The sequence below is a fragment of the Nuphar pumila genome, chromosome 13 (assembly GCF_984573655.1).
Source record: "Nuphar pumila chromosome 13, dmNupPumi1.hap1.1, whole genome shotgun sequence".
In the NCBI taxonomy this organism is placed as follows: Eukaryota; Viridiplantae; Streptophyta; class Magnoliopsida; order Nymphaeales; family Nymphaeaceae; genus Nuphar; species Nuphar pumila.
The window spans coordinates 101354002-101379896 of NC_143261.1; the positions used below are offsets into that span (position 1 = coordinate 101354002).

At 36.9% G+C, this 25895-nt stretch overlaps 1 pseudogene across 1 annotated transcript; it reads right to left on the bottom strand.

Annotated features, from left to right (window-relative positions):
- Positions 1-665: 665 nt before the first annotated feature.
- On the bottom strand, positions 666-25825 carry LOC149819495 (glutathione gamma-glutamylcysteinyltransferase 1-like; annotated as a pseudogene). The gene is made up of 8 exons (XR_016427333.1): positions 25751-25825; positions 25338-25494; positions 24967-25205; positions 22814-22817; positions 21995-22154; positions 21581-21632; positions 1064-1869; positions 666-954 (listed from the first exon to the last, which is right to left on the bottom strand). The product of XR_016427333.1 is annotated as a glutathione gamma-glutamylcysteinyltransferase 1-like (transcript).
- Between the last annotated feature and the right edge of the window lie 70 nt (positions 25826-25895).

The following is a 25895-nucleotide window of genomic DNA, read 5'->3' on the forward strand; positions in this document are numbered from 1 at the left end:
CCAACACCTGGATGGAAGTTTTTCAAGTACTGGAATTATTATGTCTGCTTATGAAAAAGATCCTTTCGTTCATTTGTGCGTCAATCTCAATCAAGGTTATTTGATGAGGTTTTACGCGTGCCTATTACGAGAGTTCCCTCTTTTCCTAGGGTGGGTAAGAATAGGTGTTATGCTGTTCCCTCTGCTAGCTCATTCCGACTTTTGCCTCATACGGATAAAAGGTAACCCAATTTTTCCTGGATGTTTTAATAATGAACGGATCAGCTGAAATCATACTCGGAACATCTATCCGTGCCTGAAATCCGCCCAACGATAAAAGATTGAGCTTTACCTATTACAGGAGCTATGAAAGGTTGTGTTCGTTTTGCCGTCACTTTTTTGTCGTCGTTGGGAGAGTACTTGCTGGGAAATTCTGGAAGAACAAAAACTTAGAGCTTTAATATCTCTGGATTATGGTCGATGCGACGTGGAGCTATATTGGCAAGGTCACAGAAATATTATGTTTGAGATCTAGTGACATTTCAGATTAATTTTCTGCACTTTATATTTACTCTTCAACAAAAACATGATAAGACGAAAGCTTTGAATACACATTGTTTGTGTAGAATTGTCTCTTGAAGGTTAAGCGGACAGTAGGATGTCTATTTTGAAATTTCCTTATATAAAGTTTTCTGAAGATTAAAAATCTGATTTGCTAAACCCATTAAGGATCATATTTGCATGTTTAGAGGTATTAAAAAAAAAGTTGGATAGTAGGTGGGTACGCTAGCGGGGACAGTTAAATTTAGAGGTGACCAAAGACGTGATCATCATTACAAGATTTCAAATAATCACCAGCACTGCCTTAGCCGTTGTCCGCTGCTTGGTCTCCTGATGTTAGAGAGGAACTGCGGATGCTTCTCCCCATGATGATTCTCTTCTGCCTTTAGCCAAGATTCTCCATGTGCCAAGGAACTGTGAAACAGCAGTTTGTTTTTCTGGTTCAGTGTCAACACTTATTCAACATGCAAAGACTCGACCTAAAAATCACTTCCCTATCTTGGATTTAGAAAGTATCCAATACCTGCCTCACCCCACACACGCACACGAAAAAAAAAGGTTGTCTTAAACTCCACAGCGTTGGTGATCCTGAAACCTTCTCCTTCAAAGATGCTTTGAGATGGAAATTCTCATTAAATAATAAGGTAGAGCATCGTATATCAGTTACAAGAGGCGGTTAATATGCATCACTAACAAGAGGTGATTCCATCCTCAACCCAATTCCTGTATGACAAGAATAACAGCGGCATGTAGAAGTTTGCTTCTTACACAAGCACCTAATAACATGAGCTCTGTTGGATTTGGCAAAAGAAAATTCAGATTCATACTAAGATATATAAACTAATCCAAAAGCCATCCAATTCTGATAGATATCTGAATCTAAATATTGAACTTATTCTATTCAAAACTATATCTGACTCCAGATCCGATTAATCAATATCCAATTAGTCGGATCTGGTATGAGCTACATTCGACCTATTTCCATCCCTGTATAAGTTTCCACTCATGTCTTGACTAAATTTAGTGGTAATCACAGATCCATCCATCACCGACTACCTGGATGACATCACACGATAAAAAGCAGGACCATGTCACAAGAACCTTAAGAGCAAGTCTTCCTTTCTCCTCCTGGCTTAATCTTGGTGCTCCCCCTTCTTGCCTTCGAACCTCTGCTACCCACTTGATGAACTCCTCTATATTGGAGGGTAGGAATGTGAAAATAACTGAGAGGACTTTCTGCACTGTGTTTATACCCTCAGACTTAAGAAGGCATGGGACCTCATCAAATAAGTACCTTGCAATGCCAACCCAGCTCTCATGCTTACAGCTCTGCACGAACATGAAACAAAGATCATGTGAGAATTTTGGAAAGACAAAGCAGTCTTAAGGGCATGTTTGGTAACCTCGAGATTCAGAATCTTGTGCAATTGAGAGAATGAATCGCATTTACACAACCAAAAAATTAGAAAATGAAAATGAGAAACGGAATGTGATTTGGAATCACACTTGGAGTGAATGTTGTGATTTCAAATCACAGGGGAATATGTGAATTGAACTCATATGATTCCAAATCACATGAGATGCAACCAAACATGCCTTAAGTATCTTTATGGATTTGCTTACAAAAATATGGATCGTGAATGTGAAGCCGAATCACCAGTCATAAAACAAATGAGTTGCCTAGGTACAGTAAGCAATGTTCACAACTATAATAAGATGCTCTGCTGCCTATCAAGTTCTTTTGATTACCTTGGTAACCACAGTATCATGATTTAAGCCATTTAGATGACAGCAATGGCATAGCCTGTGGTAAAGCCGATCAAACTGCTCATGGACTGACACATGCTTGATGTTACCTCAAGGTGCAGCTTATACTTCATTACTCATGCTTCCTGGGTATAGTGATGAATGTTATGCATATACATATTCTGATATTCCATCTGGAGGCTTAAACAATATCTTCTGGAAAAAGGGAAAGGATTCTAAAACATTTACTAGAAAGCTATATGAGAGACATCAGCAACATTATGAAATCTTTTAGGGCAAGACCCAACATGATTTATGAAGAAGGGAAGTTAGAGGAAAGGAGAAACCAGATGATAGAATGAACCTCGGCCTCATAATGAATTCTATATGGGGCATCTTCTCAATGCTATTATTTATACTCAAAGACTGATTAAGGTTCTTTACAATATGCCAATATACTTATATATTATAGAGATTGCCACTGCTCGGCAATACCACAACATATAAAAGTAATGTCATGATCAAAGTATCTCTCATATCACAAAACTACTATTAAATGGAGGCGACAGTGATTTGAACAATATTAGATACATACCATCTCAGTCTGATACTCCCATCAAGTTATACATCTGATGATGACATGTACAACTTGCTTTCTAAATAATTAGATCTTTCCATGTATAAATTATTGGAAAATATATCAGCAACTTGGTCTTCCAAAGTTAACAAATTATGCTTCCATTTCTTCTAACTTTTTTCGAAAAGAATGTGAATGTATTTTATTCTATCATGAAACATTGGATTTGCTGTGAGTGCCAAAGTACTTTTAGTTTAACAGAACTTAAATCCAGACTATTTTCAAGATAGTTGCCGCAAATGCTCTTTACTCTACATTAATACTGGACCTTGACACTTCCTTCTATTTCCAACTTTTCCATCATATTAAATTTTCTCCTTGTTAGATACAATATTCAGATTTTTATCTTCTTGGATCAGGATCTTTAGCTCAATCAAAATCTGAAAGCCCAAATAATGACTTTATCTGCATCTATGGTATTCCTACCTTATGATATATCAACCCATGTGATATTATTCCTTTTACAAATCTCATTATTCTCTTCAGAGCTTTCGTATAAACATCTATAGGACAATGCATAAATTGACATGCTTGATTTTATGGATATGCAATATCTAGATAACAGTTAGATACTGCAAAGCTCCTATTATGCTTCTATATAATTCTTGCATTGCAATTGGTACACTATTATGTCTTGATATTGTTTTCCCTATTTAACTGAAGTGTCGATAGGCTTGCAATTACATATTTAGCTTCTCCAGCAGATCTAGTGTGTATTGTTCGTAAGCTTAATTGAGGATTGATTATTATCAATTTCAATTCAAAAGGAACATCTGAGTTTCCCAAGGTCTTTCAATATAAATATGAGATGCAGAAACTCCACCTTGACCTCAACTTCCAGTTATTATAATACCATTAACATATCAATATAATAACAATTCTTCTTTATCCTTTGTATGTGACCAGTGAATTGAACTATACACTACAGTTCTTATAAAACCTATATCTCTTAGACTATTGTAAAAGCTTCAGAACTAGGTTTTTGATGCTTGTTTTAAATCATAAATAGATATATTGAACCTACAGACAAATTTTCTTGATGGTACCTAACAAAATTCCATTGATTGTTCCATTTACACTTGCTTCACCATTTTTTCATGTAAGGTGGCATTCTTAATATATGTATAGTGTGTACTCTTGTGTGTATATATATATAATGTATTTTAGGGCGATTGTAATTTTTATTTTGTTGAGGGCACTCTGGTCTTTTGACCAATGTAACCATTGGGAGCTCCCCAACTGCTATATTGGCCTCTCCCTCACCCTGTTACTTGTATGTATATGGGACTTCTTGTCCCTTTTGAATTATGCATTCTTTATGCATTTTGCTATCAATAAAAGATTTTTTTAAGATTGTTTGTGTGTGCCCTCTCTGACCCTTAGAGGCTTCCTTGTGCTTGTGCACATCGTGACTTGTGTTTGTGCCTCTTGCGAGGTATGTGGGCCCTTGTCCCTATTTCATTTCATAGTTTCAGAGCTATGTCACACAGACTCAGCTAGGGAGGCGCCGCACCTGAGTCGACACGCCCCAACATGGGTGCGGACACGGGTGCGGCTTCGGACATGGCCCGGACTCGGTCAACGCAGAGTCAGACTCGGTCAATGAGTCGAGGCTGAGTCTGTCCTTGTTTTGGACTCGGTCAACGTTGACTGAGTCTAAAAATGTCCATTTTTAGGGCAAAAAAAAGATCTTTTTATATATTTTTTAAATATATATATAGGCCCGGAGGCAGTGATAAATGGGCAAGGGTTGCTAGGTCGTCGCCCGGAAGCGACGCGTCACACCGGCGCTCGGGTGTGGTGTCAAATAGGCAAGGGTTCCCTCACTTTGTTGGACGGGTGGGGGTAAAGAAGTTAGTCGAAGACCATAGAATTATGTTAGCCACTTGGAACATAGGGTCTTTAACTGGTAAGTTGGTAGAGTTAGTAGATGTTATGTGTAGGAGAAAGATTGATATTTTATGTCTACAAGAGACCAAATGGGTAGGTGAGAAAGCAAAAGTGATAGAACCTTGGGGATATAAGATTTGGTATACAGGAATAAATAGGAATAGGAATGGAGTAGGGATTGTTATGAGTCGTGAGTTTATAGATAATGTAGTTGAGGTCCGTAGGAAGGGTGATAGGATTTTACTTATTAAATTAGTATTAGGTACGGATATTATTAATATTATTAGTGTTTATGCACCTCAAGTAGGTTTAGATGATTCCACTAAGCGTCAATTTTGGGAAGATTTAGATGGAGTAGTACAAGGGATATCTTATGGAGAAAGGCTTTTCATCGGCGATGACCTTAATGGGCATGTAGGCATTAGTAGGGATGGATTTGAGAGTATCCATGGAGGCTATGGTATAGGAGAAAGAAACGATAGTGGAGAAAGGATTTTAGATTTTGGTTTGTCCTATGATATGATCTTAGCAAACACTTTGTTTAGGAAGAGGGAGTCTCACCTAGTAACATTTAAAAGTGGGGTTAATACGAGTCAGATAGATTTTTTCCTACTTAGAAAGAGAGATAGGGGTTGTTGCATCGATTGTAAGGTTATACCGGGAGAAAGTGTAGCTACACAACATAGAGTCTTAATTTTAGATCTTAGAATTAGACAATGCCGCAAAAGGGATAGACATAGGATAGATCCTAGAATTAAGTGGTGGGCACTGAAAGGAGCTAAACAAGGAATGTTTGTCGAACGGGTAGTTAAGGAAGTTGATTGGTGTCTCGAGGAGGATTCAGAATCTATGTGGAATAAGATAGCGGGTGGCATGAGAAAGGTGGCTAAGGAGATATTGGGTGAGTCTAAAGGCGGTGCACCGCTGGGTAAGGATACATCGTGGTGGAACGATGATGTCAAATTAGCTATTAAGGTTAAAAGAGAGTGTTATAGAAATCTAAGTAAAAGTCGTGATAATGAGAATTTGGAGAAGTATATGATAGCAAAGAAGGAAGCTAAAAAAGTAGTTCGGAACGCGAGAGATAAGGTATATAAGGAGGTTTATGACAAGTTCGATACCAAAGAGGGTGAGAAGGATATTTATAGGATTGCAAATATGAGAGATAGGAAATCGAGGGATCTGGGTATGGTTAGATGTATCAAAGATGAAACGCAAAAGGTTTTAGTCTAAGATGAGGAGATTAAGGAGAGATGGAAAGATTATTTTGATAAGCTATTTAATGAAAGTCATGCTCAAGATCTTGGAGACTTTTCCATTCCTTTTCATGAGATGAATCGTGACTTCATGCGCAAGATTCAAAAAAAAGAAATTGCAGAGGCTTTGAAGAAAATGAAATCAAGAAGGGCAGTTGGCCCAGATGATATACCTATCGAGGCTTGGAAATGCTTGGGAGAGAAAGGTTAAGAATGATTGACAAATCTTTTTAACAAGATTTGGCGGACAAATAAGATGCCTAATGAGTGAAGGAAAAGTACTTTGGTGCCTCTATATAAGAATAAGGGTGATATACAAGATTGCACAAACTATCGTGGTATAAAACTCATGAGTCATACTATGAAACTTTGGGAGAGGGTGATTGAGTCTAGGTTGAGTAAGGTTGTCATGATATCGGAGAATCAATTTGGTTTTATGCCTGGAAGATCTACTATGGAAGCTATACATCTTCTTAGACAACTTATTGAGAGAAATAGAGAGACGAACAAAGATTTGCATATGGTTTTTATTGATTTGGAAAAGGCTTACGATAGAGTACCTAGGGACGTTCTCTGGTGGACAATGATGAAGAAAGGTGTTTCTCTCAAGTACATTAGTATAATTAAAGATATGTATGAAGGACTAGTAACCAATGTCCGCACTTGTGGAGGGGTGACAACCAATTTTCCTATAACGGTTGGGTTACATCAAGGATCTGCTTTAAGCCCTTTCCTATTTGCTATAGTGATGGATGAGCTTACAAGATCAATTCAAGAAAATGTGCCGTGGTGTATGTTGTTTGCTGATGATATTGTTTTGATTGATGAGACTAGAGTTGGGGTTAATGCTAAGTTAGAATTATGGAGACAGACATTGGAAGCAAGAGGTTTTAAGTTGAGTAAGACAGAATACATGAAATGTCGATTTAGTAAGCAACGAAATAGAGATGGGAGTGTAGTGAAGCTTGGTGAGCAAGAAATACTGGTGGATGATTCTTTCAAATATTTGGGATCTATCATTCAAAAGTATGGAGAAATTGATGGAGATGTAAATCATAGGATAAAGGTTGGGTGGATGAAATGGAAGAGTGCAACTGGAGTGTTGTGCGATCGTAGAATGCCATTGCGGTTGAAGGGAAAGTTTTATAGGACGACTATTAGGCCCGCTTTACTATATGGTACGGAATGTTGGGCTGCCAAGAGACATCATATTCAAAAAATAAGTGTAGCTGAGATGCGTATGCTGAGATGGATGTGTGGAAATACAATAAAAGATAAGATTCGGAACGAGGAGATACATAAGAAGGTAGGCGTTGCACCCATTGAAAATAAGATGAGAGAGAATCGTTTACGGTGGTTTGGACATATTCGACGAAGGCCTAATGATGCTCTAGTTAGAAGGATGGAGAAATGGGAAAATATATTAGTTAAAAGAGGTCGGGGTAGGCCTAGGAAGACATGGATGGAGGTGATAGGAAAGGATATGAATGCTTTGAACCTCACCGAGGACATGGCATTGGATAGAAATGAATGGAGGAGAAGGATTCATGTGGAAGACCCAGAATGATTTTCTTTGTTGGTTCATATCGCCGACCCCAATTGTTTTGGGATGAAGGCGTAGTTGTTGTTGTTGTTATATATATATATATATATATATATATATATATATATATATATATATATATATATATATATATATATATATATATATATATATATATATATATATATATAGCATGAGTCTCAAACATAAGCCCCAGAAAAAAAGACCTGCGCCGGGGGGGAGCCCCCGGACCCCCCTTTCTGTAAGGGCAAAAGTACAATTTTCAAAGTTTGTAAAAACACTCATGCTGGTGCCAAACTTTAGAGGACAATATCCACATATATGCACACACTGAATATATATATATATATATATATATATATATATATATATATATATATATATATATATATATATATATATATTAAAAAATATGTATATATATAGCCGAGTCCCCATGTCCAAAATTTTTAAAATTGCGCAGCACCCGTGTCGCAGCCGCACCCGCACCCGCACCCATGTGACATAGTTTCAGAGCCTTGGGCTCTTGATTCTTGTGACCAAAGTGCTCGTGTGGACGTGAACTCGTGAATCATGCACTAGTGAGTTCGAGGTGTTCAAAGAGCGATGTTATCCACTATCTTGTTCTTCACTATGGAAGAAAACCATGAGTCTATTACCGTCATTCCCATAAAGCTCAATGACACCAACTATGTAATGTGGGCTTCTATTGTGAAGTACCACATTTGGGGCAAAAAGCTATGAGAATTGATCAATGATACCGAAAATAAACCAAAGCTAGTCCTCACCAAGAATGTCAATAGAAAAGAGGTTGCACTTCAAGGAGATGATATGAACAAAGTCATTGCCGACTATGAAAAGAGGTAGGAGAAATGGAAGATGAGTCATTTCAAAATCATGTTATGACTCAAAAATAGTGTGGACATTAATAAGTGTATGAGCTTAGTGAAATTCGACTATGAAAGTGATGCATGGAAGTACCTTCAAGATATGTACTCTCTAAAAGATATTGCACATGTCTGCAATCTTCAAAACAAAGGATTATGACCCAAAAGGATATGATCATACGTGAATACTATAATACTTTATCCCTCATTTGGGATGAACTAGCCCTTGAGCCTAAGTGGCATTGTCCTATGGACATTGAGCTCCATGAGAAACAAGTGAAGGCGGAGAACTTCTATAAATTCATTAATGGTCTTAGACCTGAGTTTAAAGGCACTAAGTCCGCTCTTCTCCATAGAGGAGAATAAACTAAATAAACATGCTACCAAAGATAAGGATTTCGTGTTCACCATGTCTAAGCCCGAAACCAACACAGATACCTACAAGCCTCCCCATTTTGGAAGGTCCTCCAATGATCATGAGACCAAGAAAAAAAATAGTGTGTTACTATTACAACGAACTGGGGGTACATTAAACCTCTTTGCCCAAAGAGGATAAAGGAGGAAAAGAGAGAAGAAATGAAAGTGGCATCTTTGAGACCTTTATTTGAGAAAAGTAGTGTTGATGAAGCTCCAAAAGCATTGCATCAATGTCTCTTTCCCAACTAATGAAATCTTTATAACCCACTCTTCAAGAATCAATCATCTTCACTCTTCGATGTCACAGTGTCTAAATGCATTGATATAGGTAAGTCTTCTTGGATTCTTGATTCTGGTGTCATTACATATGACTCTTAATGATTTTTATGTGTCTACTGGCGATGAGACTTCATTAAAAATCAAAAGTTTTGGTACTTTAAATTGTTTTTCTAAAAACAACCAAAACTTTTATATTTCAAATGTTAGAGTAGTGTCAAACTTGAATTTAAATATTTTATCAGTTTCTCAAATTATTGATCATGGATATAGCATCACCTTTTCACCTAGTAGTTGCTTGGTGCAAAATCTTCAGTCCAAGAGGCTGATTGTGCAAGGCCATAGAAAAGGGGATCTCTACTTCATGGGCAATTTATACCTTACCAAATCAAACTTTTTGTAACCATAATTGTCAAAAGGTGCTAGTCGGAGCCTAGGCAAAAGACTCCTAAAAGGACTAGTCAGAGCCTAGGCAGGACAAAAAAAATAAAACATCAAGAAAATACAAAATATTATAATAAATATTTAAATGTAATAACATATGGTTGTAACTATGGATGAAGTGTGTAATTAAGTTTAACATATCGCAAAATTCATGAAATTGCATAATATTGAACATACACAAAAACTTAGGGCACACCATCCTCTCTCTCTCTCTCTCTCTCTCTCTCTATATATATATATATATATATATATATATATATGTATATATATATAGAGAGAGAGAGAGAGAAAATGGAATTATCATGCCCCTGTTTTGTAGGACCCTCCCAAAATCATAGTTTTTAGATGTTTTATGCTCGATCTGAACTGTTAGATGTGTTATATATGATTGTTGTTGAATAGAGAACATGTAATTGGTTAAGATGTGTATCTTAAAAAGGTAAAAAAATCATTGATTGATATCGTACTAAAATTTCATGATAAAATATTCATATTTTTACATCAAATCAATTTGAAACAAAGCTTGTTTCTCAATAAATAAGTATTGATAAACACATCTAATGATTCAAATTGAGCATAAAGAACTTAAAATCTTGATATTTGAAGGGTCTTGACGGTGACATAAAGAAAAAGGGGACAAGATGAACCTCGTTCTCTCTCTCTCTCTCTCTCTCTATATATATATATATATATATATATATATATATATATAAAGAGAGAGAGAGAACTTAAAAAATAGATATTATATATGTGTCTATCAAAAACACTTGCATACATGTGAACAAAAAAAATAAAATTAAAAAAAAAAGAGAAAAAGGAAGAAAAGAAGAAGAAGAGAGTAGAGGGGTGAGAGAAGGAAGAAGGAAAAAAAAAGAAGGGAAAAAGGGAAAAAAGAAAAGGGGGAAAAGGGAAGAAGAAGAAAAAGAAAATAGGAGGAAGAACCTAGGCAAGGACAACCTAGGTGCCACCTAGGCAGCCTAGTTGAAAAAACAGTGCCCTACCACCTAAACTTATAAGCCTAGGAGGTGGCCCTGCAGCTAGGCCACCTAAGAGATTAAAAAATTGACATAACCTATTTTGACAAGTAAGTTTGTAACTATGTTGAAAAGAAAGATATAGAAAATTGGCATCAAAGTATGTCTAAATTGTATTTGTTTTCGTTTCTTGAAAATTGTAATGAAAAATATTTGGTTTGTAAAGATTGTATCTTTGAAAAAATAAAATCGTTACCTTTTGAATTTAGAAATTTTGTTTCTAAGGAACAATTTGAATTAGTACATTCAGATATATGGGGACCGACGTTGGTAGTGTTCAAATGAGAAGTCTAATATTATGTTATATTTGTTGATGATTATAGTAAGACTCAAATCTACAACATTTTTTTCAAATTTTTCATAAACTTGTTAAAAACTAAATCGAAGCAAATATCAAAAATTTTCAATCGGTCACTAGGGAAGAATTTTTATCTAATGATTTTAAAAACTACATTGACCATCATTAAATCATACATCAAAGATTTTGCCCCAATACTTCACAACAAAATGGCATAACCGAAAAAAAACATCGGCATATTATTAAAACTACAATGACCTTATTTCAAAGAATATCCATAAAAAACTTTGAACCAAAATATAGAAATATGTCTCATGGTCATTCACTCATATGTTGAACCATCTTCATTTAATGAAGCTAAGAACCATCAAGAATGGATTGAGGCTATAAATAACGAATTAGAAGCCCTCGAAAAAGCAAAAACTTGAGAAATTCAATCATTACCCTTAGAAAAGAAACTCATAGAATGTAGATCGGTTTACAAAGTCAAGACCAAATATGACAGATCACTAGTAAGATACAAATCAACTTTAATAGCTAAAGGATATAGTCAAGAATATGGAATAGATTATGAAGAAACCTTTGCCCTGATAGCTAAGATAACCACTATTAAAACACTTATAGCCATAACATCGAGTATGAAGTGACTTATTTATCAAATGGATTTAATAAATGTTTTTCTTAATGAGAACTTTAATGAAAAAGTTTATATGAAACCTCTCCTAAGTTTAGAATTGACACATGGAAAGGACCTTCATTCTGTAAAGCCTTGTATGGCTTGAAGCAAGCTCCTAAGGCTTGGTAAGATCGTTTTAGTAGTGTGATAGTTTAATCAAAATTTAACTCATGTTATACTGACACGACATTATTTGTTAAGTCTTTTGATGCAGGTATGGTGATTCTACTACTTTATGTTGATGACATGATCATCACAAGTGGTGACAAGCAGAACACCAGTCATATCAAAGATATTCTTAAGGCTAATTTTGATATGACAGATCTTGGTTTTCTTCATTATTTTATTGGTATAGAAGTAGCATACTCACCTCGTGATTATCTCTTGACACATACTAAGTATGCAACTGAAATAATAGCTCAACCGGGAATTACTGATAAAAAGAGAGTTGATACTCCAGATGTCATAAATGCAAAAATAAAAATAAGACGATGGAGAACCTTTGGAGGATATAACTCCATATAGACAAATGATTAGAGCTGACTTATATTTCTATTATTGGATTGAACATGTCATTCATTCTCTTAGTCAAATCCAACATTATCTCACTATAATACATATGAGTGTTGTAACGAGGATTATTAGATATATTAAGAATATTATTAATCATCGATTATTTTTATCATCTTTCTCTGTATTGAAAGTAATTACTTATTCAAACTTCGATTGAGGAGGGGATATAAATAGTTGTCGCTCAACCACAAGTTTTTGTAATTTTATAGGTGACTATCTAATACCATGAAAATATAAGAAACAACAAAAGGTATCTCTATCTTCAACAAAAGTGAAGTATCAAGCTATAACGACTACTACTTCTGAGCTGGTGTAGTTGAGCCAATTGTTAAAAAACTTGGGAGTTCACATAATAGAACCCTCAAAATTATATTGCGATAATAAAAATGCAGTTTACATCACGAGCAATCATACGTTTCACAAGAGAACTAAGCATATAGAAATGGATTGTCACTACGTTCGTGAAGAGTTTTCGAAGAAGACCATTTCATTGTCATATGTGACATCTAAGTATCAATTGATGGACTTCTTCATCATAGCTCTTCCCCCTCATAGATTCTGCTTCTTAATAAACTTTCGATCGTGACACCTTGAGTATGATGGGGGGGGGGTGTTAAGATATGTATAGTGTGTACTCTTGTGTACATATATAGTTATATTTATTTATTTTTAAATGTATTTTAGGGGGTGATTGTAATTTTCGTTTTTGTTGAGGGCATTTTGATCTTTTGATCGATATAGCTATTGGGGCCTCCCAATGGCTAGATATTCTAGCCATTGGAAGTTCCCCAATGGCTTATATTGGAATCTCCCTCTCCTTGTTACTTGTATATTTATGATACCTCTTCTCCCTTTTGAATTATGCATTCTTTATGCATTTTGCTATCAATAAAATATTTATTTTTTAGATTTTTTGTGTGTGCCTCTCTTTGGCCCTTAGTGGCCCCTTGTGCTTGTTCCCATTGTAACTTGTGTTTGTGCCTCTTGTGAGGTGTGCAGGCCCTTATCCTATTTCATTACACTTAATACACAGTTGGTACAATAGTCATTCATATGATGGAGCCAGAGAGAGCACCACACATGCAAAAACTATCTTCACCACTAAACTTTCCTCATAATCCATACCATTTTGCTGATTATTGTCATTTGCCATCAATTGTGCTTTTATTTGTTAAACAATTATTCTACTTTATACACCGATTTGTTTTCTATAACATTTTTATTCTTCAATCTCTCAAATATTCTCGAAGTTGTTAATATGTATTGCTTCAATCTCTGTCATAGATTCAATCACTTTGAATTCTATATAGCTTCTCATAAAGTGACAAGATCTTTACTCATTTCAATTTCATGAAGGAATATTTGGAACTCCTGAAAGAATAATTCACATGAAATGAACCTCTCAATCGTGTCTTTTTATCCTGTGGATCTTCTAATTTAACACTCTTGTGTTTAGTGGATTTGGGTAAATTATTTTGCTTCAATTTTCCCCAATGGAACCATCTTCACACTTTCTGAAGATTTTAAATACCGGCCTTCATCTTTTGAACATCTAATTTCATCTCTTAAATTGAACCTCCCGTTAACTATTTGGCTAGTATCATGACATTGTTCAAATTCTTCCCCAAGATTGGCAGGAATGATCTTTATATTTGTCTCTTCTTTTTCATTTATCGTCTCCACTTCACTATAATGACATTATGAAAGTTGGTTGGTTGTTAGAAGCATTTTCATAAATGTGACTGCTATTATGCTCCTTTTGATTCAAATATATTTGATTTGTCGAATGCAATGTGTCTAGAAATATGTACCGACTTGATGGTGCACAGCATCTAACCATCTATATCCTGCGTCTCCTAAGAAAACTTTGTGCATGTACTGGTGCCCAACAAAGTTGCAAGGGACAGGCTTAGGATCAAGCTTTGTCTTTTGGCTTGCATCAACATGAACATAACCTCAATCATTTGCAGTATAAAGCATTGAGTCGGTCTGGATACTTGACTTGATCTGAACAATTTGCACCTTGAACTTCTTAGATCAAATCTTGAATCTTGGATAACAACAAACAACAACAACAACTACGCCTTCATCCCAAAACAATTGGGGTCAGCGATATGAACCAAAAAAGAAATTCATTTTGGGTCTTCCACATGAATCCTTTTCCTCCAATCATTTCTATCCAACGCCATGTCCTCGGTGAGGTTCAAAGCATTCATATCCTTTCCTATCATCTCCATCCAAGTCTTCCTAGACCTACCCCGACCTCTTTTAACTAATATATTTTCCCATTTCTCCAACCTTCTAACTGGAGCATCATTAGGCCTTCGCCGAATATGTCCAAACCACCGTAAACGATTCTCTCGCATCTTATTTTCAATGGGTGCAACACCTACCTTCTTACGTATCTCTTCGTTCCGAATCTTATCTTTTATTGCATTTCCACACATCCATCTAAGCATCCGCATCTCAGCTACACTCATTTTTTGAATATGATGTCTCTTGGCAGCCCAACATTCCGTACCATATAGTAAAGCGGGTCTAATAGTCGTCCTATAAAACTTTCCCTTCAACCGCAATGGCATTCTACGATCGCACAACACTCCAGTAGCACTTTTCCATTTCATCCACCCAACCTTTATCCTATGATTTACATCTCCATCAATTTCTCCATACTTTTGAATGATGGATCCCAAATATTTGAAATAATCATTCACCGGTATATCTTGCTCACCAAGCTTCACTACACTCCCATCACTACTTCGTTGCTTACTAAACCGACATTCCATATATTCAGTCTTACTCTTACTCAACTTAAAACCTCTAGCTTCCAATGTCTGTCTCCATAATTCTAACTTAGCATTAACCCCAGCTCTAGTCTCATCAATCAAAACAATATCATCAGCAAACAACATACACCACGGTACATTTTCTTGAATTGATCTCGTAAGCTCATCCATCACTATCGCAAATAGGAAAGGGCTTAAAGCAGATCCTTGATGTAACCCAACTGTTATCGGAAAATTGGTTGTCACCCCTCCACAAGTGCGGACATTGGTTACTACTCCTTCATACATATCTTTAATTATACTAATGTACTTGAGAGAAACACCTTTCTTCATCATTGTCCACCAGAGAACGTCCCTAGGTACTCTATCGTATGCCTTCTCTAAATCAATAAAAACCATATGCAAATCTTTGTTCCTCTCTCTATATCTTTCAATAAGTTGTCTAAGAAGATGTATAGCTTCCATAGTTGATCTTCCAGGCATAAAACCAAATTGATTCTCCGATATCATGACAACCTTCCTCAACCTAGACTCAATCACCCTCTCCCAAAGTTTCATAGTATGACTCATGAGTTTTATACCACGATAGTTTGTGCAATCTTGTATATCACCCTTATTCTTATATACAGGCACCAAAGTACTCTTCCTCCACTCATTAGGCATCTTATTTGTTCGCCAAATCAAGTTAAAAAGATTTGTCAACCATTCTAAACCTTTCTCTCCCAAGCATTTCCAAGCCTCGATAGGTATACCATCTGGGCCAACTGCCCTTCTTGATTTCATTTTCTTCAAAGCCTCTGCAATTTCTTTCTTTTGAATCTTGCGCATGAAGTCACGATTTATCTCATGAAAAGGAATGGAGAAGTCTTCAAGATCTTGAGCATGACTATCATTAAATAGCTTATCAAAATAATTTTTCCATCTCTCCTTAATCTCCTCATCTTTGACTAAAACCCTTTGCGTTTCATCTTTGATACATCTAACCATACCCAAATCCTTCGATTTCCTATCTCTCATCTTTGCAAGCCTATAAATATCCTTCTCGCCTTCTTTGGTATCCAACTTGTCATAAACCTCCTTATATACCTTAGCCCTCGCGTTTCGAACAACTTTTTTAGCTTCCTTCTTTGCTATCATATACTTCTCCAAATTCTCATTATCACGACTCTTACTTAGATTTCTATAACACTCTCTTTTAACCTTAATAGCTAATTTGACATCCTCGTTCCACCATGATGTATCCTTACCTAGTGGTGCACCGCCTTTAGACTCACCCAATACCTCCTTAGCTACTTTTCTCATACCACCCGCTATCTTATTCCACATTGATTCTGAATCCTCCTCGAGACACCAATCAACTTCCTTAACTACCTGCTCTACAAACATTCCTTGTTTAGCTCCTTTCAGTGCCCACCACTTAATTCTAGGATCTATCCTATGTCTATCCCTTTTGCGGCATTGTCTAATTCTAAGATCTAAAATTAAGACTCTATGTTGTGTAGCTACACTTTCTCCTGGTATAACCTTACAATCGATGCAACAACCCCTATCTCTCTTTCTAAGTAGGAAAAAATCTATCTGACTCGTATTAACCCCACTTTTAAATGTTACTAGGTGAGACTCCCTCTTCCTAAACCAAGTGTTTGCTAAGATCATATCATAGGACAAACAAAAATCTAAAATCCTTTCTCCACTTTCATTTCTTTCTCCTATACCATAGCCTCCATGGATATTCTCAAATCCATCCCTACTAATGCCTACATGTCCATTAAGGTCACCGCCGATGAAAAGCTTTTCTCGATAAGATGTCTCTTGTACTACTCATTCTAAATCTTCCCAAAATTGATGCTTAATGGAATCATCTAAACCTACTTGAGGTGCATAAACACTAATAATATTAATAATATCCGTACCTAATACTAATTTAATAAGTAAAATTCTATCACCCTTCCTACGGACCTCAACTACATTATCTATAAACTGACGACTCATAACAATCCCTACTCCATTCCTATTCCTATTTATTCCTGTATACCAAATCTTATATCCCCAAGGTTCTATCACTTTAGCTTTCTCACCTACCCATTTGGTCTCTTGAAGACATAAAATATCAACCTTTCTCCTACACATAACATCTACTAACTCTACCAACTTACCAGTTAAAGACCCTATGTTCCAAGTGGCTAACCTAATTTTATGGTCTTGGACTAACTTCTTTACCTCCACCCGTCCAACAAAGTGAGGGAACCCTTGCCTATTTGACACCACACCCGGGCGCCGGTGTGACGCGTCGCTTCTGGGCGACGACCTAGCAACCCTTGCACATTTATCACTGCCTCCGGGCCTAGAGAGTACAGCGCGTCGCTCAGTAGGGAACGCCCCAACGAAATTCTCATATTGGTTCATTTTCATAGGATATGACAGTTTTTATGTTGGCTGTCACAGGCCTACCGCAACCCTCCTCATTTATCCGGGCTTGGGACCGGCAGTGTATAACTACTTGAATCTTGGATATATCGTCAAAATATTTTTATTCGGATCTAACCCTTGAAGTGTTGGATCTTGCATCTTAAATCTTGAATATAGTGTTGAAAGGTCTTTATCTGGATCTAGCCCTTTGACTTTTGCATCTTTGATATAGCAGTGAAATCACTGAAATGTCTTTGTCTCACTCTAACCATTGGACACAAGCTGACCTTGGACTTTCTTGGTTCGTGGATACAGTGACAAAAGGTTTTAATCTGGATCTAACCCTTGAATTTATGGATCTCAGATATTGGATTTAATGTCAATGAATCTTTAAACGGAACTGGAAATTGGACTTCTGAGATTTTGGATATAGTATTAGGTCCTTGTCTGAATCCAGATAATGGACTTGGACTTTCTCAATTGGTTATTATACTAAAAAGTCTTTGATCAGACATGCCTACTTAAGCCTTTGAAGTTTGGACCATTAAATATGGCATCCACAGCATTCAATTCCTCTCTTCTGTCTTGACTAATAACCAAGAAACTTGATTCAATAACTTTCTAGTATGGAAGAAACAAGTGTCTTTTAACACAATCTCATGGATCTTATGTTGTACCCCATGCATATGTAGTTGCTACTTTTATATAAATGAAAAGTTTCAAACTAAGTCACAGGGACTCGGCAAAGCAGGTGCCGGACCCGCGTCGACGCGGGTGCATGTGCAGCACCGGGTGCGGTCAACACGACCCTGGGTGCGGTCAACGCATCTAGGGTCATTTTCATCCACGTTTCAGACGTTAAAAAAACGATGAAAAGGAGGATTAGGGAAAAATTGCCCTAATCTCTCCTCTCCCGCACAGCTTAGCTCGAGTTCTCTCCTCCCGACACCACCTCCTAGGCTCCTCCTCTCCCTCGTCGCAGGTACGTACCCTCTGGCTCTCTTCCTGTGTCGACAATGGAGGGCCCGAGCCCCCCCCCCTCCCCCCGCTCCCTCTCGCTCTCTTGTTGGGTCGACAGGGGAGGGGCCGAGCCCCCGCTCTCGCTCTCTTGTTGGGTCGACAGGGGAAGGTTGAGCCCCGAGCCCTCCCCTTGCTCCCTCTGTTTTCTGCAGGGGAGGGGGTCGAGCCCCGTCCCTGCTCCTGATTTTATTATTTATATATATATATATATATATATAATATTTTTATATCAAGATAATGTCTTTATAATTGATTTAAAATTTTGAATGTATTTTTTTTGTGTTTTCAGGATAAAAATGACGGATAAAGGGAAAGGACTTGTGTCATCCTCATCCCAACATGTGAGTTATGTTGCTAGTTTTGCTGCTAGTTGTAGTGGGATTGATGATGTGGAGCCACTATGTGTACATGTAGATAAACTTGCAGAAACTGAAGGAGGTCTTATACAAAAGTGAAGGCTCATTTGTTGAAAATACCAAGACATGGCATTTCAGGATGCAGAAAAGTTGATGAGGCAATGCGAAGACAATACAAGAAAATACAAGAAGAATATGAGAAGAGAAAAATAATGACTGATTCTTGTGCAGCTAGTGTGCCATTTGCAAGCCACCAAGAAGATGCTGAAAAAAAAAAGAAAAGTCAATGTAGAAGGTAGAAGAACGATACAAGCAACATTCAATACATATGGAAGAGAAGAATTTGATAGAAAAGTTGAAATGTATTTTTATTCTAGTTCACTATCATTTAATGCGGCTATAAATCCCTATTGGAAGGATTTAGTAACATCCTTGGAAAATTATAATTTGAGTGGCTATGTGCCTCCAAGTTCAGAAAAAATACGAACCACACTTCTTGCAGAAGATAGGGCAAATGTGAAGAGGTTGCTGGAGATTAAAAAATATTCATGGGAGCAAAGTTTCTATTGTGTCTGATGGATGGACAAATATTCAAAGGCGTCTACTGATCAATTTCATTGCTTGTTCGCTTAGTGGCCCAATATTCTTGAAAGCAGTTGATGCATCTGAGGAATATAAAAATACAGAGTATTTGAAGGGGTTGTTTATAAAAGTCACAAAAGAAGTAGATGATCAGAAAGTGGTACAAATCATTACAGACAACGCTCCAGTTTGTAAAAGTGCAACGTTGAGTTTGGAGAGTGAGTACCCTCATATTTTTTGGACTCCCTGTGTAGCTCACAGCTTAAATCTGGGCCTAAAGAGCATATGCAACCCCAAAGAAGAAGAAAATTTACAAGCATATGCTTTATGTTCATAGATTGAAGATTTAGAAAAAAATGACAAAAGCATTAGGAATTTTATTGTTAACCACTATCATGCTAATGCTATATTTAATAAGCATTTTGACCTGAAATTGTTGGTCGTTGAAACACATTTTGCGTCCATCATTGTGATGGCGAAGAAGATTAAAAGAGTGAAGAATGTTTTGGTTAACATGGTGACTGATGAAAATTAGACATTCTATCGTGTTGATGATGATATCAAGGCTCAAGAAATTAAAAAATTCATTCTTGGTAATGAGTTTTGGGACAGAGTGATATATTTTCTTCAATTTACGCAACCTATTTGAAAAATGTTAAGAGAAGTTGATAAGGATGAGCCAATGCTTCACAAAGTTTATGAAATGTGAGATAATATGATTGAAAAATATAAGTTATAGTTTTCAAGCATGAAGAAAAAAATCCTGCATAGAATGATTCAGAATTTTTTAATCATATTCATTCAATTTTAGTCAGGAGATGAGATAAGAGCAACACTCATTTGCATTGCATGACACATTCTCTTAATCCAAAATATTATGCAAGTGGCAGGCTGGTGGTATTGGTCGTGTCCCTCCAAATTTAAACTCAGAGCTATCAAGACATAGAAATATGTGTATGACAAGACTTTTTCCAGAAGCATATCTTCTACATCAAGTCACACAAGAGTTTGAAAAAATTTCATCTTCGAGATTATATGGACCGACATTATTCGCGAGAGAAGACGAGGATATAGATCCTATCACATGGTGGTCAACATTTGGATCAGAAACACCTCTTCTCCAACGTCTTACATTAAGATTGCTATCGCAGCCTGCTAGTTCATCTTGTTGTGAAATAAATTGGAGCACATATTCTCAAATTCACAACATGAAGAGAAACAAACTCACCAGCAAGCGTGCAGAGGATTTAGTATATGTTTATTCAAATCTTCGATTACTTTCGTGAACCAATGATGAATACAAGTACTAATTTGCTCTCTTAGTTATTTGATTATTTCTTAGTTTTTTATTTAAATATATTTGTATTGTATTTAACATTTTCAAATTGGGTTTGTAACGCAGACAAGGAACATCCAAATTTTGGGATGTAAACCCAGAAGAGTATGACTTCGAGAGAGAGCATGATTTCAACATAACAAACATGGATTTAGCTGAGCCCAGTATTCCTTCTAATGATGCATTTGATGAAAATTATTAAGATCCATTACTTCATCAGGATATACTTGGGTATGTAATTTAGTTCTTTTCTACTTTACTTAATTGATTGATATTTAGGTTGATTTATGTAATTGCTTTACTTATTTGATTGATATTTAGGTTGATATATTGCATGCATGATGAATGATATTATGACAATGTTAACTGTTAAATGTTAACGGTTAAAACTTCAAAATTATATATATATATATATATTACATTTTTGCCCTGCCGCACCCCCGCACCTAAGGTTTTTGAAAGTGTCGCACCCCCGCACCCATGTGACATAGGTTTCAAAGGATCTAAGTATGCATAATTCATACTTTCAAGATGTCCACCACAGCACAACCCAAAAAAATTCTCACAGAACTCGAAAATTTCTGTAAGTTGTATTGAGCCAAATTTAACTGTACTGCTAACATGTATGTCTAAGTAACATTCAAAATCAACTCATGGACTCAATTTAAATCACTTTCCAGCCAGTTCGAATGACTGAGTTTGACCAAAAGTTGTCTAGCTAATAACATTTTTGAAGAGCCATCCATTTTAACCAAAGGAGTGAACTCAGACAGTAAAGTCATGCATAAACATTAACCACACACACAAAGACCTATTTAAGCCGAAAAGACATGGATGCTTCTACAATCATTACCAGGGTATATAACAAAGACGGTCCCTTTTGAAGCTTGGATACTAGCATAAGCCTGAAAAGTTTACAAATATTGGTAAGCCAACATAGCTTTAACATCATTTGCATGCAATGCTAAAAATACAAATTTTAAGCTAAAAGCCACTTTCAAATGTTGTTCAAAATCCTAGTTAACATTATCTCTAATCAGAGTAACATGACTAAATGCATACCCCCTACAATGTCCAGTTTCTTTATCAATAGTGCCCATGGCCGGACAAAGAAGCGGAAGTGGAAGTCAATGTGGAGGGTACTTAAAGCGAGCAACATCCAAAATAAGTGCCATATCTCTTCCAGAATGATACCCACCTATAGGTGAAAAATGGCCAGTTCCTGTTTGTAAACCAAAACAAAGAATAATCTTGACATGCTTGAAACCCCCTACAATGTCCAGTTTCTTTATCAATAGTGCCCATGGCCGGACAAAGAAGCGGAAGTGGAAGTCAATGTGGAGGGTACTTAAAGCGAGCAACATCCAAAATAAGTGCCATATCTCTTCCAGAATGATACCCACCTATAGGTGAAAAATGGCCAGTTCCTGTTTGTAAACCAAAACAAAGAATAATCTTGACATGCTTGAAACTCCCCAATCACACAATTACAAAAGTTATTTTAGGAAAAAGCAAAGAAGTGGAAAAGCTTAGTTCTTTCAGGCAGCAGCAATTTATTACACACAGATTACCTGTGCACTGTAGCTATAGACAAAATCAACTGCAAGTTATCTAATGTACTGTAATATCTTCAGCAAAACTTGTCAAATTTCTGTTAAAGCTTAAAGTCTATACTCAACATAGTTCAATTCATAGCTAGCACACTCATATCACAAAAACTGTCAAAACCAGTTTGATGCATATGATAAAGTTTAGTAGTGGATGCTCCAAGGATATTATTGTTGTTGAAGGGATTACAGAGTGCAATTACTTGGCAGAAATGACATCAACAAACTGATATTGATCTATCAGTGGAAAAAATAAAACATACTAATACTCATCACATCCTTGTGATAATTCAAGTGTTTGATACATCAGTTTGTTTTTTACCTAAATACTAAATGAAAAGCAGAGCAATTTCCGAAATGACACCAAACTATTTGGCGTATTAAAAAATGTACTTTAACATTTGAATTAAAAAAGACAAAAAATGTTTATATCAAACAAAAATATATATTTTCCTAAATTAACTGCAGATACTACTAACCTGTCTTGGAGTAGGACAAAGATATTACCATTTTACCCAATCTTGGGTTAGGATAAGTTGACAGAGACATTAAAATTTAACCCTCCAAATGTCAACCTACATTTGTGAGGCGTACAAATCAGGCAGGTTTTGATTTGATCTGTCCCTCATTTTTTATTTTATTGTTTTCTATTTATCCTTAAAAGTGCATTGATAGTTAGATGATCATCATCTCCATGCAAGACCAAAGTTTGAAGGTGAGGAGAAAAAAAGTAATGATAAAATTTTTTAAGGTTATATTTGAGAGTGGACTACAAATTAATGTCAAAACCGTCTATACTTTTCTTGTTAGCCATAACAAAAACTTAGGTGCATTTTTTAAGAATTCAAAACATAGGTGCATTCTCGAATTATGCTGAATAGTTAGATGCCAATTTGGAAATAATGGAAAAGAAATTCTTATTTCCTCCAGATCTATGTCACACGGACTCGGCTCCAAGGTCGCCGCACCCGCGTCGACACGCACCGACACGGGTGCGGACACGGGTGCGGCTCGGACTCGGTCAACCCGACCCTGGGTGTGGTCAACGCACCCAGGGTCATTTTGGTCCATTTTTTGGAATTTTTTTTTTTTGGAATTTTTTTTTTTAATTTTCTGGGCTACAGCTGTAAGGAAAAAAACCCATCACAACTAAAAAACCTGTACACTTTCAAGTTTTAAGTACAGAATGGGCACAACTCAAGTTTTTGTGGTTTTTTCCTGTATGAAGAAAGTGAATTATTACAGTGTATGAAGAAAGTGCCCAAAAGTGAATTATTCCTGTATGAAGAAAGTGTACAGAATGCCTTCACAACTCATCACCTGTCCCCTAATGGGCACAACTTTGACCTAGTCTTATATATATATATATATATATATATATATTTTAATATATATATAGCCGAGTCCCCGTGTCCAAAATTTTTTAAATTGCGCCGCACCCGTGTCGCACCCGCACCCGCACCCATGTGACATAGCTCCAGATTTAATTACACTTTAACATGAAAAACTAGTTTACATCAGGGCTGCTTTTGATGAAACTGGGCCTTCTTCTAACAATGAAATGCACTTTTAGCCACTTGTACAGCTTTATAGTTTTCTGAGACATGTTCAAGCCATTCAAACTTCCGAGCTTGGGCAAAAGAATGACAGAGATCCAGTAAGCACACCATTTTTTTCACCAAATGGATGGAAGGCTCAGTGAGTAGATGAGTTTCTGTTTTCCAGACCACAGGCTTGGAAGTTTGGAACAGTATTGAGATATGAAGTAGAAGAGATTATATGCAGCAGCATCCAGCACTGGCACTCCAAAGGCACCAGAATCTGACACACTCACATCACATGGGATAGAAATTATGCTTCAGTTCAAAAGGCCTCCTTGTCTATTACTGGAGCCCTTCCTTAGCAATCAAGTTCTCATGCTTCTCAAAAGATGGTGTTCTTTAGGAAAGCATACTGGCATAGGCACAAAAATGAAAACAATAACATTTTTATTGACTATTGATGTTCTGCCATTTTTTTTTAACAAGGCTTTCTTATTGTTCTCTATCTCGTTAATAGCACACCTTAGTCAAACACCGGTCCAAAAAGTGTTGGATGTGCCATAATATTATTCTTAACATCAAGTATTTGATACACACCCATTTCCATTTTCCCCTCATTTTAAATTGCCTGATAGAACTGATCATTGGCACAGTGAAAATAAAAAAACAAAAGAAGGGTTTTTGGATGCCAATGGTGACAAATAATGTTTTTTCAACGTGTATTGTTTCAAAACACACTCATTTTCATCTAACAACTTTTCAACATTCCCGCATCACAACTTTTCCCCCCTAACGTGCTTCCGCCACCACCACAGGAAATCAAAGAAAAACAAGAGGAAGGTGTATGTTCAACACGACCAGAAGTTTCAGAAAGTTTTCAAACATATGATGCTCCTACTACATTTCTACATTTTAAACGTGCTAAATAAAATGATAAAACACAAGATATCCACAACCACTCACAAAGCATACAAATTCCTAAATACCCACCCTCGTTATATCGCTACAATATAGTATAGATGCTAAACTCTTAAGAATCACAATGAACTCGTTGTAAATGAAAAAAAAGGGTAACAGATAAAGGAAGCAACCTGTTGAAAAGCACCGCGGTTATATGAAGTTATCAGATGGCACTCGTCCGAAGAAGCGCACTTGATAAAGTGCTCCCGAAAATCATCGATCGAGGTTTGGTTCGTGCGGAACGCCGCGACTTTAGCTCCTGCACACCGAGCTAAGCACGCGACCTGCCCGAACGTAATTCCTTCGGCCTTAATCTTCTCCAGAGGCTCGCAGCAATCCAACATCGACTCGTCGAACCACCTCCAAGGCCCTGAATCCTCACCAAAAGCACCACTGTTGCAGCACTCACATCCATCGTTAACGACAAAAATCCCTTAAAAACGTAAAAAAAATGAAAAAGAACAAAGAAAATCCCAAGAGAGACGAAAATCCCGAGGCTCACATTTCCATTTTCTGCCGGGATCGATGCCGAGGGCATTCAGGACGACCGCAAGGGTCGCGAGACCGCAGTTGGCGGACTCAGACTGCGTCTGGAAGTAAGAAATCAGCTTGAAAAATCCCTCCATCGTTCCATCCGCTAGGGCTTCAAAGAAGAGTTGCTGGAGAGATTCGAACCCAGAAATCGCATAGTATTAACCACAAATCGAAACAAAAGAAGAAGATAATGAAGATGATGATAACGGCGATGACGAACTAAACTAGGGTTTCGAATTCCTCTATAGAGAGCAATGCCAATGAAATAGAATGAGCGTGTCTAGTTGTCGACGATCGACTACACGTAAGAAAAAAAAACGCGATTCCATGGAGAAGATGGCGAAAAAAAGATCAAGGAGAGAAGGAGATCTTTGGGCGTACCTTCCCTTCGAAAGAGGCGAACTCGATGGCCGGAGGAGATGGGAGAAAGCGCCTGTACAGACCAAACGTCGCCATCCTTCCCCTCCTCTCTCTGTTCCTCCTTTCTCCCCTTCCCTTCTCCTTCCCGTCGCAACTTTATAGTGGG